This window comes from Drosophila subobscura, chromosome O (genome assembly GCF_008121235.1).
Source record: "Drosophila subobscura isolate 14011-0131.10 chromosome O, UCBerk_Dsub_1.0, whole genome shotgun sequence".
Classification (NCBI taxonomy): Eukaryota; Metazoa; Arthropoda; class Insecta; order Diptera; family Drosophilidae; genus Drosophila; species Drosophila subobscura.
The window spans coordinates 283,026-296,427 of record NC_048533.1 but is presented as its reverse complement, the minus strand read 5'-3'; the positions used below and the strand labels follow the sequence as shown (position 1 = coordinate 296,427).

Sequence of the window (13,402 nt, the reverse complement as noted above, 5' to 3'; positions counted from 1 at the left end):
AAATGATGATTTCCAGAGCTGAATTCAACAGAGAAGACGAAAAGTAGACCCATAGAAGAGTAATCAGAGTCCTATATTTTGATATGAAGCTTTATTAAGAGGAGAGAAAATCCTATACTGCTAGCAATATAAATGACACAGGTCTCTAGAAGTGCTTTAAAATATATGGAATTGAAGAAAATATCCAATAGATTTTATTACTGATTTTCAAGTTGTAGACTTTAATATCAATCCTCTGCAGGACTTTCTTTTGTAGAAACGATCGCTCAACAAAAGTTACTGTTGAAACGGTTTTTTTTAATAAATAAAAATATAATTATAAGGAACTAATTATTAAATAAAAATAATAATTTTCTGAAAGTATTTCAAAACAAGCAAAAAAAACCTACTGGCTATATTTTTTGTTTCATTCTATATCTAGTGTTCGTTCGGCAAACAACTCTTTTTTGAGTTCAAAATTTTTAGTAACATTTGTACCTGGTCAATGCGAACTCATCGTCTGCGACAAACCAATTTCGCTGTAGCGTCGAAATTAAAAAAAAAAAAAATATTTCTTGTTTCCTAATTTATTTTGTTGTGTCTCTTGCTTACTTTTCCTTTGCAGCACAGCGTAATTATTTAGCGGTTTGGCATGGCAAAACTGAAAACTCCACTAACAATTTTTATGTACTCTTAAATGCAATGTTTTATTATGTTTGCAACAATATCGTGCTACGAGTACTCGTACCTTTATACTGTATTTTATACTGTACACACACACACACACACTCACACACACACACAAACACACACACACACAGACACACACAGAGACACGCGGTGGTGCTTGGCTACTTGCAGCAGGGTCATTGTCGCACCTTGACGCTGCAGTTGCAGCCAGCATATAGATTTTGTGGCAGTTACTTTATTTTTTTATACCCGGTACTCGAAGAGTAAATAGGGTATATTGTATTTGTGCGAATAACGGTTGTATGTAACGCACAGAAGGAAACGTTTCCGACCCCATACAGTATACATATTCTTGATCAGCATCAATAGGCGAGTCGATTGAGCCATGTCTGTCTGTCCGTCCGTCCGTCCGTCCGTCTGTCCGTCTTGTTTTTCGGCTAGTTCTCAGAGACTATAAGAGCAAGAGCCACCAAATTTTGGCTACAGACTGCTGTATGCTCACACTGAAACCAGTGTATTTCAAAAATTAGCCCCGCCCCCTTCCGCCCCCGCAAAAGGCCGAAAACCTGCCAATCCTACAATTTGAAGATAAAAGAAAACTAAAAACGCCATTCCTTCCGTAGGGAATGACCATATCTATCAGATCATCAAATTGGGATCCGATTTGAGCATTATTATGGCCATAATGAAGAAATTAATTTGCAGTGGCAAAACCCACCCCGTCCCGCAGCTTATAGCAACACATTCTGCTTTGCGCAGTTTATGGCCTTTGCCCCTGACACGTCTCTGCCGCTGCCTCTGCCGCGACTCTGCCCTGACTCTGCAAAGTGTGTCTCTAGGGGAGGGTGGCGAGCTTAAGGAGCGTGTTGGCGTGAGTAGTGTTGTTGATGTAGATGACAGATGAAGAAAAAATGTAAAATTTGACAAATAACCGCTAAGTTGCAGATGTAGTACTGAGTGCCTGGTATAAAAGTTGTGACGCGTAAGAAGCGTCTCACACGTCCCTTCTCGTTTTTTGTGCCCCTGTGTGGCTTGCCCATTTTATCTTGTCAACGCAATCGTCTATGTGTATTTTTTGTTGATATTTTTAATTAATTAACAACAATCGCACGGGTCTCAATGGCATGGCACGGTGTGGCATAGTTTAAGCGCTGGATATTGGCTACTTATTGGCCAAATTGAGTGTTAAAACTGAGTGGGGAGAACACCAACAGTTTTTGGTTACAGCTGAGAGTTATGCCGGCAACAACTCAACAGCTATGGAAATGCCAATCAATAAAAATTTCGGCAGAGAGTATCCGCCAGGAGAGGACAGGAGGAGCCATGGAAACAAATTTACCCAAATTTACCCTTCACAGTACAAAAACTCTTTCTTGACTGTATCACCTCGAATGTGCAATACAAATTAAAGTTTTGTTTATGATTGGAATTACAACGTCGACATTTAGATGGGCCAAAGAGCAGGCTGCCAGGCAAAACGCAGCTGGAAATCGAGTTGGAACCCATCTCAGATTCACAGACACTTCATCTAAATGTCAGGCCACACTCTAGCGACACTCGGATTCGCACTAGCCAGTCGAGGAGTGGACCACTTGGACAATGTCTCTCGCATAGTCAGAGTCGGAGTTGGAGTCGTCTCTTGTTGGCGGCTCTCTTTTGTCGGCTATGTGGCTTTGGCCAAATCAATTGAGCCGCCTCTCCCCATAAACGAGCTGAAAACAAATGGCTTGGCTCGGATGCAAGATGCTGTGGCCGAGGATCGACTCTGGTACCCGGGGCAGGCTTCAAGATCATTAGTATAATTTAAGTAAATTAAACGCAGCGATTAGGTGTAGGATGCAGAAAAAAAGAAGGAACAAGGAAAAACATCAAAAAGCTGCTATAAAACGGCACCATGTTGTCGACAAAATAAAAGGTCTGTGTTTAAATATAAATTTATTGTAACATTTTTCGCATGGCGATTTCAATTTGTAAAACAAACGAGCAAACAAGCTGTTAAAATATAATGATTTGCAACAGCTACAGCAGTTCCAGTCAGCATCGAAAGACTCCTTCGATTTACACCGAGATGTGGGCTAAACTAGCCGCATATGCATATCGGATGTACATACATATACCAAAAAAGACTCTGTCGAATTTATGCGGCGTTTAGGCATTGTCCGGCGAACATGCATTTTCCGTTTATGATTGCCATTCGAAATGCATGAACCATTTGGCATTGAAAACTATCGACTCAGCCATACATTTTGCACATTTGTAGCCGGTACTGGTCTGGTCTGGTCGAGCTCGCTTTTTTCCCACACAGACAATGGGCCCAAAACGGCGACAACTGGCTGTGTCTGGGCTCCGACTGGGAGCCCTCTCTCTCTCTCTTTTTCTCTGTGTGCAATGTGAGCGGAGCGTTGCAACTGCAACAAAAGCTCGTGCAAGGAGCATTCCCCCAGACAAACTTGTAAGAGTACGAACAGTGGAGCTGCAAAGCATTGCAGAATGTAGCCTGTTAAATTGCATACAGTGGGCGCAAAAGTAAGGGAAATTGGGAATTAAGTCGAGGGTGCCCAACTTGTATTACATAAATGAATTCTGGGGAAATCATTTTTGGTTTATTTTAATGTCTTATCTCAGACATTAAAATAAACCAAAAATGATTTTGAGACTTAAAGTCTGTTTCTGGCTAACTCTGTGGCAACAATTGGCCAAATATTTCACTGAGGCCAGGGCAGCAACTAAGGTTTTCTTCTTTTTGTTAATTTCTACTATTCTTCCTAGCTCTTCTACGCCTGTTAATAATTTTTTCCATAAAATTTCCCTTTTTATTTATTTTAATTTTCTCCTCCGGCTAATCCTGTGTGCCCTAAAGTTTCCTTCTATTTATAACTTTTATGTTATAATTATGTTTATTCCTCTCTCTTCCAATCCTCTTAAACCATTCCACTGTGCCATGGCAATTGACAAAAGGCACAACTAGAACAAGCTGCAATAGCAGCAAAAGCAAGCAGCGACCAGCAAGCAGCACTAAAGCAGCAACTAAAAAACGCCAAAAACAAACTACAACAACGACCCCAAGCCAACAAACAAACAAACAAACAGTCAGTAGACAAAGAGTAGGACACACAAAACACCAATTCATATTTGCTCTGATTTATATGGCGTCTAGAAGTTTTCCATTTTTATTATGTATCATTATTATTTTGATTTTTTCCCAGGCCAACGAGGACTGCTTGCTGCTCCTTCTCCTTTGTTGTTATTGTGTGCTCTGCTCGGCTAGTGTAATCAATCAGCAGGAGCCGGGACTATAGTCTGTACTCTGTTCTGGTTTGTGTTTGTGTGTTTGGGTGCTTATCTCTAGCTCAAGTTGGGCCGAAAATTAATGTTCTTTAATTTGCAAGTTTGTGTCCTAAGTCTTTCGTTTTGTCTGCCACACAGAGCGAATCTGGCACTGGAACTGGCATTGGCACCGGGCAGCACCACAGACCCTGCTGCCTGGGTAGGCTGATGTTGTTTCCCCAGAAATGTCATTAAAGAGCCACACACACAGTTCTTCGGTGCTTCGTGTAGAAGGGTGTGCGAGAGCAGATCTCCTCCGCCTGAGGCAATGTCAATTGCTGGCTGGCATCTTGCTGGAGATCTGCATAGCTTGATATTATAATTGCTGAAATTGCTTAGCCCTGTGTGTGTGTGCTGTGATTGGCATGCCCAATGAATAATCATCGAAATTCGTACGTTGACAAAAGCCAAAACCCAACATTGGGAATAAAGGTACAGCGAGCCTGCCCTGTCTCCTGCCCTCTTGGTGGTCCCTATGCCCCATTGGCATCAACCTCCACTCTCATTGTGTCGCCCTGCGATCCAAATCGCATCAAATTTTTGTGCGCTGCACTCGTTTTTCGGTTCAACCTCCCTTCTTTCCCTCTCTGCGTCTGTTTTTGTGACTGAGTCGCTGTTGAGGCTCTCGGCCTGGCTCCGACTTTTCAATCTGATATGAAAGCTGGAGCGTGTCTTCGCGGTTGTTGTCGCAACGCAGCGTATTTCGTTGCTGTTGTTTTTTTTTGGCTTTTTATTTATTTTTTAGCTTGATTTTTATACCCGGTACTCGAAGAAAAAACAGGGTGTATTGTATTTGTGGGGAAAAATGTAACACACAGAAGGAATCGTTTCCGACCCCATAAAGTATATATAATCTTCATCAACATGCATTTCAAAGTGTATTTCAAAATTTCACCACGACCCCTTCCGCCACTGCAAAAACGAAAATCTGCTGTATCCACAATTTTGAAGATGCGAGAAAACTAAAAACTCCATTCCGTAGGAAATTTTTATTTTTTTTTTATTTTCAACTTTTTTTATTTTTTTTTATTTAAGATGTGTCTTTTGCAGACAATTATTAAATTTCCTCTCTTTGTGGGTACTTGGCAATCTTATTTCAGTTATCTTTATCGGTTGTTGAGTCCGAAAATCCTAAGCAGGCTGCAGGATATGCTGTTATGTAATTATCATTACGAGCATTTGAACCACTGACGTTTGTTCGGTTCGGTTGTGGCAGCCAGATGAGAGTTTTAACGCTCAGCACCATGGCTTGTGCCCCGTAGGAAATAACCATATACATCAGATCACAGAATTTGGATCAGATTGGATCATTATTATAGCCAGAATAAAGAAATTAATTCGCAGTCGCTAAAACCACCCCGCCCAGCATCTTTTTATATTTTTTGCACATTCTCTCATTCCACACTTTGCTTCGTGTAGTGTGTGGCTCTAGGGGAGGAAAGCGAGCTAAAAGAGCGTGTTGGATGACATATGTACATATGTAGAGAAAATGTAAAATGTCAAATGTAAAAGTTGAGAAAAAAAATCAATAAGGTTCAGATATACTAACTGAGTACCGGGTATAAAAGTTACGACGCGTAAGAAGCGTCTCACACGTCCCTTCTCGTTTTAATTAAATGTTTTGCTACGCCGCTGCCAAGGCTATTCCCAAAGGGCTGAGAGCTCCTGCTCTTGCTCCTGCCTCTCCCGTTGCGCCTGCTCCTTACGCTGCTCCCTCTGCTCCTGCTGATGATGATGAGGGTGGCGAGTAGGTTCTGGAGACTGTGTCTGCTCTTGATGTGTGTTTTATAACTCGTCTGTTGTTGGCTCCGTCACTGATTTGAGGCCTTTGATAGGCTCTACCTTTGGTTGGTGCTGTTAACACACTCCCACAACTTACACTACCTGACACGACTTTTCCTCAAGGAACGAAACCCACTTTAGCCACTGCAAATTAATTTCTTCATTCTGGCTATAACAATGATCCAATCGGAAACCAATTCGGTGATCTGATAAAATTCAAAATTGTGACTGTGGGAGATTTTTGGATGTATTTGCATTTTGGATGCAAAATTTGGAGACTCTAGCTTTTATAGTCTCTGAGATCCAGTCGCTCAACAAGACGAACGGACGTACAGACAGACGTGGCTCAATCGACTTGGCTATTGATGCTGATCAAGAATATATAAACATTATGGGGTCGGAAACGTTTCCTTCTGTACTCTTCGAGTACCGGGACAAAAAAAAGTTGCTTTGGATCCTTGAGGAAAAAAAAGTTCCATTTTGTTGAGTAGTGTTATAGGTGGCTGTGAAAATGATGCAAAAAAGTTAAAAAAATTTAGCCCTCAAAAATAAAAACTAAAGCCAATTTTAATAGCTATTATTAAGTGCAGCAGAGAACTTGAACCTCATTAACACAGCAAGCAGCACACAAAAAAAAAAAGTTTAACCCGCGCTCATCTGGAACGTACAGCAGCGCCCCCGCAGTCCCCGCAACTCCCACAAACCGGAGCCAAAACCAGCTGAAGATCATTTTTGATCTTTTGCCAACATCATCATTCACAATAAAATAAAAGTGCATACGCCCACTTAAAGGGCCCCATAAATTGTATAGAATAATCAGTTTCAACATAATTTATTGTAATTTACGAGTGTCGGAATTGGCCGGGCCTGTGCCTGCACAATGGCAAAAGCCCAACAAATGTCTGCCAACATTCACACATTACTGGCACTACATTTGCCATATATATATATATACATATATAAATATATATATATATATAAATATGTATGTATGTATATATATATATATTTATTTATTATTTATAGCATTTATATATATATGTATATTTATAGCACATAGAGCAGTCGGAGCCGCAGCGCTAAATGCCTACAAATGAAAATCCTAAACGAAACATTGAAAGCATCTTGATAAGAGCCCCCGAACAAACGGCAGGCGAAGTCTTGCTTTTATATATGGACCTGAACTTAGGCTGAGGTTGGAGCTGAAGTTGAAGCTGAACTTCGATTATGTTAAAGTTTAAATTGACGTCAAATCTGAAGTTGAAGTTAAAGCCAAAGCTGCAAACATTTAGATCAACCCACAGAGGTCTCTCCCCACTTAAAGGTACTCCAGTTGTAGCCTTTATAATTTAAACTATTGTTTCGTGAATACTCTAGCCGGCCCCTACTGTCTACCGCCTTTTGCCATCATTTTATATCAATCACTCAGTACAAATACAACGATCAATCAATATCAGCCATCAGCCAGCAGAGATCCCAATCGATGCTTCGGGCTTTTGTTTACGTATCAAACTGGAACTGGGAATCATCCCAATCAGAATTGACATGTCATTGTATAATAAACTTCAAGTGTCCGTGAAGAAACTCTCCGCTTGACGAACGGCCGACACAGACTGTGCACTGCAGTGCATATCCTTATTTTACTTTGACTTTATTTTATTTTATTCCTCATTATCTCCATTTTGCAATCATTCAATCGTTTCAAAGTCGGTCCTATCCTGTCTCTATCTTCACTTTAGTGTTTCCCGATTTGATCTGCAGATTTTCTGAAGTTTGTCTGTTGTTTTTGACTATAAAGCTCACTATAGATCGAGTATTTTTACGGCGGCGGCACAAAACAAAAACCTTCAATTTTGACTGGTAACCCTTTGTCTTCATTGGTTTAAATATCGAGCAGAAAATTTAACTTTGTTTGTGTGTGTAATAACCTCAAATTTGCCCTGTGTCATTCGTAGGGGGGACACCAATTAAAAACTATATTTTGGAAATGGATGTGGAGTTGAAGGGGGGTGCATTAAACAGGCGGTAATATATTTTATAAAACGAGAAGGGACGTGTGAGACGCTTCTTACGCGTCACAACTTTTATACCCGGCACTCAATACTACATCTGTACATTAGCGGTTATTTGTCAAATTTTTAATTTTTTCTTCATCTGTCATCTACATCTACAACACTTCTCACACCAACACGCTCCTTTAGCTCGCCCCCCTTCCCTAGACCCACACACTGCAGACTCACGGCAGAGGCAGAGCCAGCGGCAGAGGCAGAGACGTGTCAGGGGCAAAGGCCATAAACTGCGCTAAGCAGAGTGTGCTGCTATAAGCTGCGGGACGGGGTGGGTTTGGCCACTGCAAATTAATTTCTTCATTGTGGCTATAATAATGATCCAATCGGATCCCAATTTGGTGATCTGATAGATATGGTCATTCCCTACGGAAGGAATGGCGTTTTTAGTTTTCTTTTATCTTCAAATTGTAGGATTGGCAGGTTTTCGGCCTTTTGCGGGGGCGGAAGGGGGCGGGGCTAATTTTTGAAATACACTGGTTTCAGTGTGAGCATACAGCAGTCTGGAGCCAAAATTTGGTGGCTCTAGCTCTTATAGTCTCTGAGAACTAGCCGACAAACAAGACGGACGGACGGACAGACGGACAGACGGACAGACAGACAGACAGACAGACAGACATAGACTCGGCTATTGATGCTGATCAAGAATATATATACTTTATGGGGTCGGAAACGTTTCCTTCTGTGCGTTACATACATTCACTTTGTGCACAAATACAATATACCCTATTTACTCTTCGAGTACCGGGTATAACGAGAAACGTTTTTGGGAGAGAAAAAACTTTAGATTGGCGTCAATAAATTAAAAAAATTATAATAGTTTATTTAACTTTTGCAACCCTATTTGATGTATGAATATATGTTCAAATGTACATACATATGTATGTACATATGTATACGGGTTTTATATTTAATTCAAAGAGTATATAAGGGGATATGTTTAATCAACTAAGTAAAGTCTTTGTGAGAGAAAAGACTTGACATTGCTGTCAATAATTTCATATAAAAATCTAATTAAATAAATATCTTAACCCTATTTTACCCTAAAATACTTATGGCTCTTTTATCACATTTACAGAAGATTTTAGCTGCTTTTTGGAACATTAAAATAAATTCAAATCAATCGATTTAATCAATCCATCATAAAATTGCAATCAATTTGTATCGCAAAACCATCGCAGCCGTATAATATTTATTATTGGTGTAGATATAGATCGCTGACTTTAACCGACATTCAGGCATCCATTTTACAGCAATCTTCATCCGCACCTGATGGATTTCAACTATTAATAATAATAATCCTGGAATTACCTAAACTAACGCTTATAATATATTATGTTATGCTACCAAAACTAAATTTCGAGCCATTTCTAAACTGTTTTAATAACTTATCCTACCAATTTGAGATGAACAGTCGACTTAAACTTTAGTTAAAATTCACGCAAATGGCTAGCAATTTGTCTGGGCCAGCATCAGCCGCAAAAGAATGGAAAGCAAAACATTTTCCCCTCTCCTATCTGGTCTGAGTGATCACCCGAGTTGAGCTTTTGGCAATTTTTGTTTGTCTACATTGATTAAATTTCGGCGTACAGAGAATTTTCATAACTACTTCAACTACTCAGCGGAGTGGAGCGTAGCTGTAGTTGGCCATGATTTCTGCCTCAGTTCGAAGTACCCCGACAGCGCAGAGGTCGAGCACTGAACCAGAGTCCGCAGTGACCTGAACCTGAGTCCGCTTATTTGCCTCTGGAGAGCAGGAGGCGGTGAAATTGACTTAGAGTAGGAACTTTTGTTGACCAGGTCGCTGCGCAACTTCCCAGTGTAATTTTAACTAAATCAGTTGGTTCGGTTGCTGGCCAAGCTGCGTAGAGTATAGTTAACTGACTGGCTAACCCTGACGCAGCATCAAACACACAAAATGTACCTTAAGGAGGGGGGCAGACGTCTGTGGGCCTCCCCATTGCATGTGCAAAAAACAAAGTCGGTCTCCCGTCTTTGGGTCGCTCCACGCTCGGTCTCCCGTCACTGGGCCACTCTCCGCTCGCTCCGCCGTCTCTGTCTACTCGTAATAATCAATTATTTCTGTGTAATTTATGGTAATGTTCAGTCATGATGGATTGACTGCTCTAATGTCGCTCTAAATCTTTGTAGCTCGCTGCAGTGGAGGAGCACAGAGCACTATGGAGCGTATCAGTGCAGAGGCATAGGCAGCCCAGATCAGGCCAGGACAGGTGCAATTTCTACAGTGTAGAGAGACTCTTGCGTCTGTGCAGCTCTCCCACTAAAGCCTGGCGGCCTTACGGGCTGGCCCGTCTACCAAACAGCCGAATCAACAACCAGAGCAGGCAGGTCGATGTACAATGGCAGGTACAATGGCAGAAATTACACAAAAATTGTACTTAAATATTTGTTTTAAGATGCGAATAAATTACGGAAAATACTAGGATAAGCAGATATATAGGTGGACGTAATTATTGCGATATATTTTGGAACCTAAAATATAGCATTCAAAATGAGGAGCGACGTGTGAGACTCTTTTTACGCGTCACAACTTTTATACCCGGTACTCAGTAGGACATCTGGACCTTAGCGTTTTTTTTTGCAAACAGCAAACTGAGGCAATCAAGTTGCCTTTAAGTGAGCTGTCAGTTTTTGACATCAAATAATATTCGTCTGTGGGTATATTTTATTTATTTCTTTCTTAATTGTTAAAATTTGATGTATTTGTTTGTTGAAACATTTCCAGCAAGATGCGGTCGAAGAAGATATCATAAATGTGCATATGGGCATGTCGATTTTTCGTGAATATCAGCTACAAGAGCTGCAAAATTATCGAAATCAACATTCAAAATTGAAAAGGAGATAACCGCGACTGCTTCATTTATTAGTATGTTTTGTGAAAATTATATACAAATGAGTTTGAATTGCTCTCAGTGTGGCTTTGTTTTGTCTCGAAATCATCTAATATTTGTCTCCCACAGCCACAATTTTAAAGACAAACGAAAAGTAAAATCTAAAAAAAACTGTAGGGAAGGATTGGGATCCGTTTGTATCAGTACTATAGCCTGAATGAAGAAACTAAATTGCAGTGGCTAAACCCACCCCGTTCGGCATTTTTTTTATTTTTTGCACATTTTCTCTCACTCTGCTTCGTGTAGTGTGTGGCTCTAGGGGAGTGGGGCGAGCTAAAAGAGCATGTTGGCGTATGAAGTGATGTAGCACAGGCTTGCCCCTGCAAATCCATAAAATTCTCCAATTGATTTATTTCCTCCCAAACGCCATTCCCTTCCATGGTGCAGGCTTTGCTGCTTTACTTCCGTCACTGGGCGACTGCGACTGCCAGCTACCCCGCCTCAGCCTTGTGCTCCAGAGTCTAGCCCACCTCAGCCCACAGCTGAGGAGTTATAGGAGCACACCCCTCCCTCCCTCTCTCTCTCTCTCTCTCTCTCTCTCTCTCTGCCTCTGTTTGTCTTTCTCCCCCGTCAGCGGTAATATGTAGCACATGTTTTCGTAAGTTTTTTCTTGCATTTTTTTTAATGGCAGCTTAGATTACACGCGGGACTCACCCAGAAAGGTGTGGAAGAGGAGCGAGGCAGAGAAACTTTCGCATGTGGATCAACTCCTCCCCATTCCCAATTTTTATACCCGGTACTCGAAGAGTAAATAGGGTATATTGTATTTTTGCGAATAACGGTTGTATGTAACACACAGAAGGAAACGTTTCCGACCCCATAAAGTATATATATTCTTGATCACCATCAATAGCCGAGTCGATAGAGCCATGTCTGTCTGTCCGTCTGTCCGTTCTGATGAGCGCCTAGTACTCAGAGACTATAAGAGCTAGAGCCACCAAATTTTGCATCCAGACTTCTGTATGCTCACACTGTTACAAGTGTATTTAAAAAATGAGCCACGCCCCCTTCCGCCCCCGCAAAAGGGCGAAAACCTCCCAAATTCAATTTTTAAGATAAAAGAAAACAAACGAGAAGGGACGTGTGAGACGCTTCTTACGCGTTACAACTTTTATACCCGGCACTCAGTACTACATCTGCAACTTAGCGGTTATTTGTCAAATTTTACATTTTTTCTTCATCTGTCATCTACATCAACAACACTACTCACGCCAACACGCTCCTTAAGCTCGCCACCCTCCCCTAGAGACACACTTTGCAGAGTCAGGGCTGAGTCGCGGCAGAGGCAGCGGCAGAGACGTGTCAGGGGCAAAGGCCATAAACTGCGCTAAGCAGAGTGTGCTGCTATAAGCTGCGGGACGGGTTGGGTTTGGCCACTGCAAATTAATTTCTTCATTGTGGCTATAATAATGATCCAATCGGATCCCAATTTGGTGATCTGATAGATATGGTCATTCCCTACGGAAGGAATGGCGTTTTTAGTTTTCTTTTATCTTCAAATTGTAGGATTGGCAGGTTTTCGGCCTTTTGCGGGGGCGGAAGGGGGCGGGGCTAATTTTTGAAATACACTGGTTTCAGTGTGAGCATACAGCAGTCTGGAGCCAAAATTTGGTGGCTCTAGCTCTTATAGTCTCTGAGAACTAGCCGACAAACAAGACGGACAGACGGACGGACGGACAGACAGACATGGCTCAATCGACTCGGCTATTGATGGTAATCAAGAATATATATACTTTATGGGGTCGGAAACGTTTCCTTCTGTGCGTTACATACATTCACTTTGTGCACAAATAAAATATACCCTATTTACTCTTCGAGTACCGGGTATAAAAACGCCATTCCGTAGGGAATGACCATATCTATCAGATCACCAAATTGGGATGCGGTTGGATCATTATTATAGCCACAATGAAGAAATTAATTTGCAGAGGCCAAACCCACCCTGTCCTGCAGCTTATATTTGTTTTTACACATTCTCTCATTCACACTCTGCTTCGCGCAGTTTATGGCCTCTGCCCCTGACACGTCTTTTCCGCTGCCTCTGCCGCGACTCTGCCCTGACTCTGCAAAGTGTGTCTCTAGGGGAGGGTGGCGAGCTAAAGGAGCGTGTTGGCGTGAGTAGTGTTGTTGATGTAGATGACAGATGAAGAAAAAATGTAAAATTTGACAAATCACCGCTAAGGTGTAGTATTGAGTGCCGGGTATAAAAGTTGTGACGCGTAAGAAGCGTCTCACACGTCCCTTCTCGTTTTGGTTGTAACTGATGTTCAAAATTGCACTGTGATTTTCGTGGCGAAATTAATGTTAAATAAGCTTTTAGTTTATGTCCCGCCACAGCGTTGATCAATTTATCAGTCACCTTGTGCAGGGTTCCTGCTGCTCATCTTTGGCTTGCCGCTCCTGTTGCTCTTTTCTAAGGTTTGTTGCTACCTCTGCGGCCCCCAGTTTCCCAGATCTAGCTGCCTTGTTTATGTGTAAATTATGGTTGTACACATTTTAGCCCCAATTGTGCATAAATTATAGTTGTACTATTATGTTTGTTCTAACTTGTTATGCCGAGTATAGCATCAAAAGCCGCCTGCAAAACTGGTCGCATTGGAAAGTAAACCGATGGCAATATTCCCGGTACTCGAAAAGTAAATAGCG

The 13,402-nt window shown here is 41.5% G+C and overlaps 1 long non-coding RNA gene across 1 annotated transcript; it reads right to left on the bottom strand.

The window, feature by feature from the left end:
• Positions 1–6,039: 6,039 nt before the first annotated feature.
• Positions 6,040–12,515, bottom strand: LOC117896983. Its single transcript, XR_004649059.1, has 3 exons — positions 12,490–12,515; positions 9,788–9,789; positions 6,040–6,132 (listed from the first exon to the last, which is right to left on the bottom strand). It is a non-coding gene; the product is annotated as an uncharacterized LOC117896983 (long non-coding RNA).
• Positions 12,516–13,402: the final 887 nt, after the last annotated feature.